The 13,359-nt window shown below is 34.7% G+C and overlaps 1 pseudogene; it reads right to left on the bottom strand.

Moving 5' to 3' along the window:
• Positions 1-11,298: 11,298 nt before the first annotated feature.
• On the bottom strand, positions 11,299-13,183 carry LOC107261444 (annotated as a pseudogene).
• Positions 13,184-13,359: the final 176 nt, after the last annotated feature.

The raw sequence follows: 13,359 nt of genomic DNA, 5'->3' as shown, positions 1-13,359 counted from the left end.
TGGGGTATATTTGTCGATATAAGAAAACAACCTCGTAAAACGTTTATATTTAAGAATTTGAGAAAACAACCTCGTAAATGGGGTATTTTTGTCTATATAAAAAAACAACCTCGTAAAACTTATAATTTAATAGGAGGAAACGACCCCATAAAAGTGGTATATTTATTAACATAAGAAAATAACCGTGTAAAACGTGTATATTTATGAATCTGAGAAAACAACCCTAAAAAGTAGTGTAATTGTGAGTCTGAGAAAACAACCTTGCAGAAGGAGTGAATTTTTTAATATGAGAAAATAACCCTGTAATACGGGAATATTTATCAATCGGAGAAAATAACCCCGTAATTTTGTATTTTTGTGAGTATGAAAAAAAACTCCTTAAATGGCTTAATTTTATAATATGAGAAAATAAGCCCGTTTAATTGGTATATTTATCGATATAAGAAAATAACTATGTAAAATGTGTATATTCATGAATTTGAGAAAACAACTCCATAATATTGTTAATAATTTAATATGAGAAAATTACTCCGTAAAAGTGGCATATTTATCAATATAAGTAAATGGGATATATTTGTCGATCTAAGAAAATAACCTCGTAAAATGTGTAAATTTATAAATCTGAGAAAATAACCCCGTAAATGGGTATATTTGTTGATATATGAAAAGAACCTCGTAAAATGTGTATATTTATAAATTTAAAACAAAAAACCCATAATAGTACTAATAATTTAATATGAGACAAGGACCCCGTAAAAGTGATATACTTATCAATATAAGAAAATAACCTCGTAAAACGTGTTTATTTATGAATTTGAGAAAACAACCTCGTAAAAGTGGTATATTTATCCATATAAGAAAATAACCCCGTAAAACGTGTATATTTATGAATTTGAGAAAACAACCCTGTAAAGAAGTATAATTGCGAGTGTGAGAAAACAGATTCGTAGAAGGAGTGACTTTCTTAATATGAGAGAACAACCCCTTAAATTGTTTAATTTTATAATAGGAGAAAACAACCCTGTAAAAGGGGTATATTTTTCGATATAAGAAAATAACCCCGTAAAACGTGTATATTTATGAATTTTAGAAAACAACTCCATAATAGTGCTAATAATTTAATATGTGAAAACGACCACGTAAAGGTGGTATGTTTATTAAAACAAGAAAATAACCCTATAAAACGTGTATATTTATGAAGTTGAGAATCAACAAATAAATGGGGTATATTTGTTGATATAAGAAAATAACCTCGTAAAACGGGTATATTTATGAATTTGAGAAAACAACCCCATAATAGTGCTAATAATTTAATATGAGAAAACGACCCCATAAAAGTGGTATATTAATCAAAATAAGAAAATAACTCCGTAAAACGTTTATATTTATGAATTTGAGAAAACGACTTCGTAGATGTGGTATATTTGTCGATATAAGAAAATAACCCCATAAAATATGTATATTTATGAATTTTAGAAAACAACTCCTTAAAGGGGTTATATTTATCGATATAATGAAATAACCCCGTAGAACGTGTATATTTATGAATATGAGAAAACAACCACATAATAGGCTAATAATTTAATATGAGAAAATAACCCTGTAATACGCGAATATTTATCAATTGGAGAAAATAACCCGTAATTTTGCATATTTTGGAGTATGAGAAAACAACCCCCTAAATGGATCAATTTTATAATATGAGAAGACAACTCCATAAAAAGGGTATATTTATCGATATAAGAAAATAATCCCGTAAAATGTGTATATTTATAAATTTGAGAAAACAATCCCATAAAGGTGCTAATAATTTAATATAAGAAAACGACCCCATAAAAGTGGTAAGTTGATCAATATAAGAAAATAACCTCATAAAACGTGTATATTTATGGATTTGAGAAAACAACCCCGTAAATGGGGTATATTCCTCGATATAAGAAAATAACCTCGTAAAACGTGTATATTTATGGATTTGAGAGAACAACCCCTTAATAGTGTTAATAATTTAATATGAGAAAACGACCCTATAAAAGTGGTATATTTATCAATATAAGAAAATAACCATGTAAAACGTGTATATTCATGAATTTGAGAAAACGACCCCGTAGAAGTGGTATACTTATCAATATAAGAAATTAACCCCATAAAACGTGTATATTTATGCATTTGAGATACAAACTCCTTAATAGTGCTAATAATTAAATATGAGAAAATGATCCCATAAAAGTGGTATATTATCATTATAAGAAAATAAACCCGTAAAACGTGTATATTTTTAAATTTGAGAAAATGACCTCGTAAATACGGTATATTTATTGATATAAGAAAATAACCTCGTAAAACTTGTATATTTATAAATTTGAAAAAACAACCCCATAATAGTGCTAATAATTTAATAAGACTGAATGACCCAGTAAAAGTGGTTTATTTATCAATATAAGAAAATAAACCCGTAAAACATGTATATTTATGAAATTGAGAAAAGGACCCCGTACAAGTGGTATATTTATCAATATAAGAAAATAACCCCGTAAAACATGGATATTTATGCATTTAAGAAAATAACTCCATAAGAATGCTAATAATTTCATATGAGAAAAAGACCCCGTAAAAGTGGTTTATTTATCAATATAAGAAAATAATCTCGTAAAACGTGTATATTTATGAATTTGAGAAAACGACCTCGTAAATATATTATATTTTTTTATATAAGAAAATAACCTCGTAAGACGTGTATATTTATGAATTTGAGAAAACAACCCCATAATAGTGCTAATAATTTAATATGAGAAAATTACCAAGTAAAAGTGATATATTTATCAATATAAGAAAATAACCTGTTAAAACGGGTATATTTATGAATTTGAGAAAACAACTCCATAAAAGTGGTATATTTGTCGATATAAGAAAATAATCTTGTAAAACGTGCATATTTATGAATTTGAGAAAACAACCCCATAATACTGCTAATAATTTAATATGAGAAAACGACTCTGTAAAAGTGGTATTTTTATCAATATAAGAAAATAATTCCATAAAACGTGTATATTTATGAATGTAAGAAAATGACCTCATAAATACGGTATATTTGTCGACATAAGAAAATAACCTCGTAAAATGTGTATATTTATGAATTTAAGAAAATAACCCCATAATAGTGCTAATAATTTAATATGGAAAAACCACCCTGTAAAAGTGGTATATTTATCAATATAAGAAAATAACCTCGTAAAACGTGTATATTTATGAATTTGTGAAAACGACCCGTAGAAGTGGTATATTTATCAATATAAGAAAATAATACCTTAAAATGTGTATATTTATGCATTTGGGAAAACAACTCCGTAATATTGCTATTAATTTAATATGAGAAAACGACCCCGTAAAAGTTGTATATTTATCAATATAAGAAAATAATCCCGTAAAACGTGTATATTTATGAATTTGAGAAAACGACCTCGTAAATACGGTATATTTGTCGATATAAGAAAATAACCTCGTAAAAAGTTTATATTTATGAATTTGAGAAAATAACCTTGTAAAAGTAGTGTAATTGTGAGTCTAAGAAAAGAGCCTCGTAGAAGGGGTACATTTTTTAATATGAGAAATCTACCCCGTAATACGGTGTTATTTATCAATTAGAGAAAATAACCCCGTAATGTTGTATATTTGCGAGTATGAGAAAACAACCCCTTAAATGGGTTAATTTTATAATATGAGAAAATAACCCTGTAAAAGGGGTATATTTGTCGATATAAGAAAATAACTCCGTAAAGTATGTAAATATATGAATTTGAAAAAAATAACCCCATAATAGTGCTAATAATTTAATATGAGAAAATTACCAAGTAAAAGTGGTGTATTTATCAATATAAGAAAATAACCCGTTAAAACATGTATATTTATGAATTTGAGAAAACAATCCCGTAAAAGAGGTATGTTTGTCGATATAAGAAAATGACCTCGTAAAATGTGTATATTTATAAATTTGAGAAAATAACCCCATAATAGTGCTAATAATTTAATATGAAAAAATTACCCCGTAAAAATTGTATATTTAAAATATAAGAGAATAACCCCATAAACCGTATATATTTATGAATTTGAGAAAACGACCCCGTAGCAGTGGTATATTTATCAATATAAGAAAATAACCTTGTAAAACGTGTATATTTATGAATTTGAGAAAACAACCCCATAATAGTGCTAATAATTTAATATGAGAAAATTATCCCGTAAAAGTGGTATATTTATTAATATAAGACAATAAACCCGTAAAACATATATATTTATAAATTTCAGAAAATAACCTCGTAAATAGGGTATATTTGTTGATATAAGCAATAACCTCGTAAAATATGTATATTTATGAATTTGAGATTAGAATCCCATAATAATGCTAATAATTTAATATGAGAAAATGACCCCATAAAAGTGGTATATGAGTATGAGAAACCAACTCCGTAAGAGCGGTATATTTCTAAATATTTGAAAACAACCTCGTAAGGGGGATATATTTGTGACTACGAGAAAAACATCTTAATATAAGAGAAAAATATTTTTTAATATAAGAGAACAACATCTTAGTAGGGGTATATTTATAAAAATTAGAAAACAACGTCATATTAGGGTTATATTTGTGAGTACGAGTAAACAACCTCGTAAAAGAAGTATGTTCACAAATATTAGAGAACAACCACGTAAGAAGGGTATATTAGTGAGTTTGAGAAAACCACCTGTAAGAAGGATATATTTATGAGTATGAGAAAACAACCCTGTAGAAGGGGTATATTTATAAATATTAGAAAACAACCTTGTAAGAGGGGTATATTTATGAACATGAGAAATCAAGCCCATAAGAGGGGTGTATTTGTTAATATAAGGAAACAACCTCGTAAAGAGGCGTATATTTGTGAGTATGAGAAAACAACCCCAACATAGGAGTATATAATGAAGTGATGAGAAAACAACCCTAACATAGGAGTATATTTGGAAGTGTTGAGAAAACAACCCCAACATAGGAGTATATAATGAAGTGATGAGAAAACAACCCTAACATAGGAGTATATTTGGAAGTGTTGAGAAAACAACCCTGTAAAAAGGGTATATTTTTTAATATGAGAAACCACACCATAAGAGGGGTATATTTATAAATATTAGAAATAACCCTATATGAGGGGTATATTTGTGAGTATGAGAAAATAACCCGGTAAGAAAGGTATAACTGTCAGTATTAGAAAATAACACATAAGAGGGGTATATTTGTGAGTATTAGAAAACAACCATATAAAAGGTGTATATTTATGACTATGAGAAAATAAATCCATAAGAGAAATACATTTGTGAATATGAGAAGACAACCCTGTAAGAGGGGTATATTTGTCAATATTAGAAGACAACCATATAAGAGGGGTATATTTGTAAATATGAGAATACAACCTTGTAAGAGATGTATATTTGTCAATATTAAAAAACAACCACGTAAGAGGGTATATTTGTGAGTATGAAAAAAGAACCCTGTAATAGGGACGTATTTATGTCTTTGAGAAAACAACCCCAAAAGAGGAGTACATTTGTGAGTGTGAGAAAACAACCCCATAAAAGGGATATATTTTTTAATAGGAAAAACACTCCGTAAGAGGGGTATGTTTGTAAATATTAGAAGAAAACCCCGTATAAGGGGGTTTATTTGTGAATATGAGAAAATAACCCCCTAAGAAGGGTATAATTGTCAATATTAGAAAACAACCACGTAAGAGGGGTATATTTGTGAGTACTAGAAAATAACCTTATAAAAAGGGTATGTTTATGACTATGAGAAAATAACCCCGTAAGAGGACTAATAAGGGTACATTTGTCAATATTAGAAGACAACCCTGTAAGATGGACATATTTGTAAATATGAGAAAATAACCTTGTAAGAGGCGTATATTTGTCAATATTAGAAAACAACCATGTAAAAGGGGTATATTTGTGTGTATTAGAAAACAACCCTATAAAATGGGTATATTTATGACTTTGGAAAACAACCCCGAAAGAGGAGTATATTTGTGAATATGAGAAAACAACCCCATAAAAGGGGTATACTTTTTAATATGAGAAAATAAGAGGAGTATATTTATAAATATTAGAAAACAATCTCGTATGAGGGGTATATTTGTTAGTATGAGAAAGTAATCCCGTAAGAAGGGTATAATTGTCAATATCAGAAAACAACCACGTAAGAGCGGTATATTTGTGGGGAGTAACTTGCTCTTATAGACGAGGTTAGTAAATATATAGTTTGACCAGCTATAAGCTAAAAAGGAGTTAAAAGACTCTCAGGACATACCAAGTTAGAGAAGAATAAGTAAGATAAGGTTTGGAGCGAAACCTGATTAACGAACAGATTAATTGAAACTAGCACTTCAAGTAGATCCTTCCAAACTGGGAACTCAAAAAGGAAATGCATTGAAGGAAAATGGCTGCAAGTAGGAACTATAGGTTATGAAATATGTATTGTTTATTTCCTCGTGTGACTCTCCCTTATTTACTATATGAGCTCAACCTAAATATATATATATATATATATAATTACTATTTATTATAGCTAGACTAGGAGGAAGTATACCTAGACTAAGGGGAAGGCCTAACCAAACCCCGGTAAGACTCTCACCCCCACCATTAGGAAGCGCGAAGGACTAGATACCCTTAAGCATAATAAACTAGATAGCTTTAAAACTATCATGGAAAGAATGATTATAAGCTATTATATTTCTAAGGACCACTTCATTAGCTATAAACCTATATAACCCTAATAGGGAATCTTATTTAAAGCCCTTCAAGGGAAACAAAGGATTAGCTTATCATTCCAACAACTAGCTCTGGCTTGGCTGTAAGATCACTCCCCATGAATTAAGAAACTCCCTATTTAGACAACTCCTAATGGCTTACGGGGCTAGAACTGGATCTCAACCTTAAACCCCTCCATCACTATAACTCCAACGGGCTGTTAGCAATTGCCATAAAAACTATATCAATGAGAGAGACTAGGCCTGAAACTAGATACCTAGCAACTGCTGGAAAGGGAATTTATACTAGACACTACACATACTCGATTAATGGCACTCCCATAGGCTGGCAGGTAATATTTAAGTAAAAAGGATCCGATTTAATCAACTCTTGTTTAGAAGAATCCCATGCTTTTGAGTGACTCCACCATGTAAGGCAACTCGACTAGCTGCAAGGGGTATGGAGACTACTGATTTGAGTATTAGTACTTACACTACTGGATAATACCGATAGCGCTTACCATGAAGAAAGAAAGATATTGCTTCTCTATAGCGCCCTCCCAGATAAAGAATTTGCTTTCTCGTGGAATCTTATTATAGCCTACCTACCAAAGAACTAGAGCCCTAAGAAAGATATATCTTATTCTCCTATTTACTAAGGACTCTGTTTTCTCACTTGAAAGAGAACTAACTTTTGACCTAGCCCCCTTTACCTTTACTCTAGCCTAATCTTAGAAGATCTAACGATCAGAGAGAGATAGATTTATTATTGTGCTTGGCTGGTATCACTTTCCTGTGACCATTCCCAGTCCCATATCCTGTAGTTTTCCTTTTGCCATTTCATTTGGCAAAGGCTAGCCATAAGCAGTTACTCTTTCTCAAGCCCCTTTCAAGCAGAAAGAGTAACAACAAATCCTCTCCTTACAATCGAGCTACTTTCGCTCCTCATCCTCTAATCTTCGGGCTGTATCATTCAAAAAAAACTTGACTTTCCATCACTTGACTGACCTCCAAGATTCAAACTTTCTTTTTTAATGGCTCGTCTCTGAGCATGCATCCAAGGGCCAAAATTAGCACCTTCTACCTCCTCCGGTGAAGTTCGAGAAGCACTTTTTAATGCCTTGTACTCAGTATCTAATTACAGACTTGAGGATAAATAGTCAATTTAAAGCTCTAAATTGGCTCTTGCCGGTAAACCACATGAATTTGATAATTATTATATTGGGTCTCGTATTAGGTGAAGGGAAGCTTTTAATCTGTATTGGTTAGAATAAGCAAACCAGTCTTAATTATGGCACCAAGAAGCATGAAGTGAAAAGAAGTCGAAACAAGGGAAGATTGGTTATGGACTCTATAGACTTGGTTGAAAGGCTTAGACCTTGCGTATACTACTTCTAAGACAAGTTAGAGGATCCCTTCTGTTGGATTGGGCTTGTCAACATACGACCTCTGGCGGCTTAACGCCTCTGTTGGCTAGCTAGTCGTCTTACTTCACCTTCGCTTCTGTCGATGAATAATGATTATTGCCTTAGTTTTAGGAGTCGAGTTAGCGAGTTGGTTAGGTATTCGAGTAGCAACCGTCCTTAGGTAAAACCTTATTTCACCAGGTGATTACAAAATTCTCGATGATGCTTTTCACAAGGCAACTCCTAGAAAATTTAAACTATCTAAAACTTTCGACGTGACATATGATCCTTACTCCCTCACCCACAATAGTACTTGTTAAAGTAGAGACTACTTATCCTAAGAATGACAGGTATTGATTCACTGCCCATTTCTCATTTGAACTTAAGACCTGTAGCTTATTCAATTACATCTATACTCTTTCTTATTAACTAGGAATTGTCCTTCTATTTATTGCCATTACTTTTGAGGACATCCATTCTGGTAATAAATAACTAGATTTGATAACAGCCTTTACGCTTACTCGCTTACCGAAAGTAGGATATTAAATATCCAAAAGAAGACCCCTTCTTAGCATAGTTCATATTCTTTCCCGGGGTAAGAGATACATTGCTTTGGCTCTCCTCTAAAAAAGAAGATTTTGAACCCCCACGAATGAGCATTTTCGGGGACTAGCCCGTTTGCCATTACTCAAGAGGGCAATTCGTCACACATAATTAAAGGAGCCATTGAAAGGTGACTAAAACACCAAAAATAGGGACTACCCGAGCTAATGATAGAGGCAAGAACACTTTCCAGCCAAGTCCCATTAATTGATCAGAAAGATATTGTGGAAATGCTGCACATATCTATATATATAGAAAGAGAAAGAGAATCATCTTGATACTAAACCAGATCGAGCCCGAGATCTTTTTGAAAATGGGAAGATCTAGGATAGATATCCAACCTCCTAGAGAGAGCGATGTGCATGGACCAGCTGAATAGGGATGCAGCTCCATGGACCGCTCGTTGGGCTTGATAAGTGGTGGTATCACATTCTTAAAAGGATCGTACGTGACACTCTCGCGTCATATGACTTCATCCCGAAATCAGGACCTCCCCCTTATCCTTTGACCAACGGGTCCTCGAACCAACCTTTCCTGCCTTAGATGCCCCTCCCACCTTGAAAGGTAGCTGTAGCTTACTTCCAAGTCCAAGAGCTGGCGGTAGAAGCTAGTTGCCGGAAGTGAACTTTTAGGCCGGAAAGGAGCCAAAAACCGCGAGTGCCCCTGCAATCTTTCTAAGCGAGAAACTTGACTTTGAGAAAGAAGGGCCTTATATTCTGATATTAGTAAAGGCGCGTTAGCCTATCTAGGGCCTTTTATTTCTTACTTGTTTGCATTTTAGTTTTATTTTCAATAAGGACGTTTTTAGGCTTTACTAATAGAAAATAGAATAGATAGGGCTTTTCTCATTTGTTTAGCATTACTTTGGCTTCATGATGTGCATAAAATATACATATCTAAATGGAGTTTTTAAGATTGATTTTATATACATTTGGATGTGAATTGGTCCCAACACTCACCCTATGCATCTGTTTGTGTGCATTAGGTCGAAAAGAAGTCAAAGAATGATAAAGGGAAGAATTGGAGCATAATTGGACGTCAAAGCTGCCGAAACAAGCTAAGTTTGCGCATGAGGAAGCTGAACACGGCCATGTTGGTTTTAACACTGGCCGTGTTCCCAACACGGGCACCAAAACGGGCTGCGTTGGATGCATTTGACAAAAGAAGCATTAAAGAGCATGACCACAGAGAGTAACATGACCATCAGCATAGGGTCGTGTTCCCAACGCGCCCACCAATACCAGGCCGTGTTTCCAACACGGGCATTAACACGGCAATGTTCACGGCGGCTAGACAAATTAATTTAAAAAGAAAGAAAAGAGGAAAAGGGAGCCAACTAGGGTTGGAACTAAGGAGAAAGGAGACTTGGACCAAGGTTTCACTTGGATTCTCTTCGAAGATCAAAGATTGGCGAGGATCGTCAATTGGTTTCAATCCGAGTAAGAGTAACAAGAATCGATCCAAGATTGGGCAAGAGGAATTGGAGCTGTTTACTCTCATCCAAGGATGTATTCGGGTTTCTCTACCTATACTCATTTTTGTAATTGAATTCTTGTGGGTTGTGATGATGAACATGGTTAGCTAAACTTGTTAACCCATTGGGGTTCTTTATCTAGGGATTTTTGTACTTAAATTTTGAATTGAATGTATTGATTGTCAATATTGGTTTGCAATAGAAGTGTTTATTGATTTGTTCTTCATATCTTGTTGAATGATTTTTGAAATTTGAATGATCTTGAGAAAGACGTTTAGGTTTGGACTGTCCTTTGCAACCTAGAATTGAATTCGCCTAGAGATAGGGTGTTCGTTCTACCGGATTGAGAATTAACAACTCTCAATAGTGTTAAATGGCACATAATGCTAATTTGGATAATTAGAGTTAGGAAGAGATTTCAACCTAATTAATCTAAGTTAAGATGTTAGTGTCCTTGAGAAAGGTGTTAATTGCGTAGAGATTCCCCATGGAAATTGAGTTCAATCAATCAATTCCACCTTTAGTTTCCATTCCCTAGAGACAAGAATTCCCAAGGGGTTATTCCTTTACTTGAATTAATCCTTCCCTAGTAGATGTAGTTAGACAACAATTAGAGTAGTTATTAGTTAATTTAGGAATTATTCATCAACGCCATTTTTTAGATTAGATAATAGAGAAGATTGAGTAGGTTTAGGTTCACACGTTCTTTGGGGAATACGACACTTAGTACTTGCCGTTAGCTATACTCCACCGATAGGTACACTGCCTTAGGTCATAGTCTTGCTTGACTTAGCAACCATCACTTCATCGTCCATATCTTACTAGAGGAGAAGCTACTGCAACTCAAAAGAATGAATGAAGGAGAAGGAGTAGAGTGAAAGACTACAGAGGCATTCTGAGCCGACTACAATACAAGTCATGAGTGATATCAAAGCTAAGCCGGTTAGGCTTTTTATACCGAAATCCCCAAAACTAGCAAGCCTACTTAACTAATCTCATAAGTAAATGCCTGTCTGCATCGCAACTAATAGAAAAGAAGTAACTACTAGATTAGACTAGTAGTTAAGTGCTCCTTATTGTTCGGATCTTGCTAGGGTATGAGCTTCCCAAGCTCTATGCTGTTGGGGAACTCTGTAAGGGTCTTACCACCTTCTTTATTCACTATATTTGAGTCTTTAGAGTACTTTGGGATTATATTCCGCGCCGAGGATTTATGCTTGTGGGCTAGGGTGAATATTGCAGACCAGCAAATCTAGTGGTCGATAATCGTTCAGACTTGGTAAAGGTTGTCGGGGAACTTATAGTAGGACAGAGGACTTATCACGACACCCACGGACACATTTATGATGTCTTCGTCACTGGCGCTTGTCAGGCTAGGGTCTTCTTTGGCTAATAATACCTCGATCCTGAAGCCTTAGGAGTATCTTTTCGACAGGTGCCTCTATCTGTATAGGGAATTCACTGCTGATAGATCCTACCTAGTGTCCTCCTCCTTCCCCCTCCGCCTTCCAGCCTGTGGGAGTATACAATGTTAACTTCCGAACACTCATGCCCGATCGTAAGACTGCTTATTGAATGTTCGATGGCGCCTTGCTCTGACTTGAGCTATGCAACAACGAGATCCCCATTGATCCTTGTCGGATGTGCTTTACGGTCCCCCATAATACACTGGCTTGGGGACTTCTTACTCCAGTTGTTCCAAGAGTCTCGGCTAGTTGAACCCCGCCTAGTAGACTCCCTGTTTTGCTCATTTCCTTCATCAACTGTTAGATCAGAATACTATTACCTAGTTTCCTAAACTTGGAATGGATGGTGAAGCATAAGTGGCAAGCTGTTATATGGATACGATGCTTTGCCCATAGACGCTTCTTCAGCTCTTGAAAGAATTGTACGGGAGTCATCCTCGGAGGAACTTCCCGAATGACCATATTGAGGGATTTTACCATACTCAATGGAACTATTATTGTTGATCCTGCTGAGCCTACCTAAAGGTTCAGGCCGGATTGTAGGAATTAGGCTATACATTATTTTATTTCTATGAGAAGCTCTATAGCACCTATGACTCCTAGTAGTAAGTCGTCGGCAATATCGCGCGTAAGAAATCTTTATTAAGTAATGGCTTTTAAAGGAGCCAGCTTATGGGCCAAGCATCTCTTTGACCTAATAACTAGTATTGCCTCCCTGCCCAGCTGTATCAACATGCCCTTTCTTTTGAAATACTTAATAAGGTCTCTCATGGCCTAATTATTAATATAGCGTTCTCTACCACATAATTCCGGCTTCGAGGCCAAAACGGTAGAGTCTATTAGGCTCGAGGACTTGTTAAAAAGGTGGCATATGCCGACAAAGAGGGGGAAAACGAAAGGCGTTTTCTGGTCCCCCCTAGGCCTGAGGGTGCTTGTGGGGGGTATGTGCCACAACAAAACAAAGGAATGAAAGGCTGCTTTGTGTTGGATGCTCTTTTGCTTCTTCTCAAGAATTTTCTTGGTCATTAATACGACCTATCCTTAATAGAACTAATATGATTCTCTAAATAATCGAAATTTTGTACTTATGTCGGATCCTCTATATCTCCTGATCGAGCTTATGTAGGTAGATGTTGCCTAGTAGGGCCGATAGTAGTACACTGTGTGGGATGGAGTAAGGGGCCTTCTCACCTCCTACGAGTCGTCCGATGGAAAAGACTTTCTGAATAGGGTAAAAGAACTTGGGATCGTCGATCTCTTCCTTAAAGATTGAGATGAGTTGATGTCGGTCGATGGTGTGAAAATAGTTCCTGATATCGAATTCTAAAAAGCAGCGAGAGGTTCCCCACTCTTATTTGATCTGTCTTAGGACCGAGTGGTAGCCTCGACCCGAGTGGAGTGCGATGTGTCTGGAATCTCAGAATCGTAAATGGATTCGAGTATCATTCTGATAACCTCTTTCATGATCTTTTCTATGGATAAAATTGATCTAAGTGGTCTAAAATTTGACCCATATTTCTTTCTTCATATTGAAAAGGGGAGCAAAGCACTTTTTTTGCTCCCTCTATTGATAAGAGATCAAGGGCCCTCCTGCCATCGTTTGAGTGATTCATAGGGCTTCCCTCAACTCAGTCCTTTTG

This window comes from Ricinus communis, chromosome 4 (assembly GCF_019578655.1).
Source record: "Ricinus communis isolate WT05 ecotype wild-type chromosome 4, ASM1957865v1, whole genome shotgun sequence".
In the NCBI taxonomy this organism is placed as follows: Eukaryota; Viridiplantae; Streptophyta; class Magnoliopsida; order Malpighiales; family Euphorbiaceae; genus Ricinus; species Ricinus communis.
This window is presented reverse-complemented; position numbering and strand designations above follow the sequence as displayed.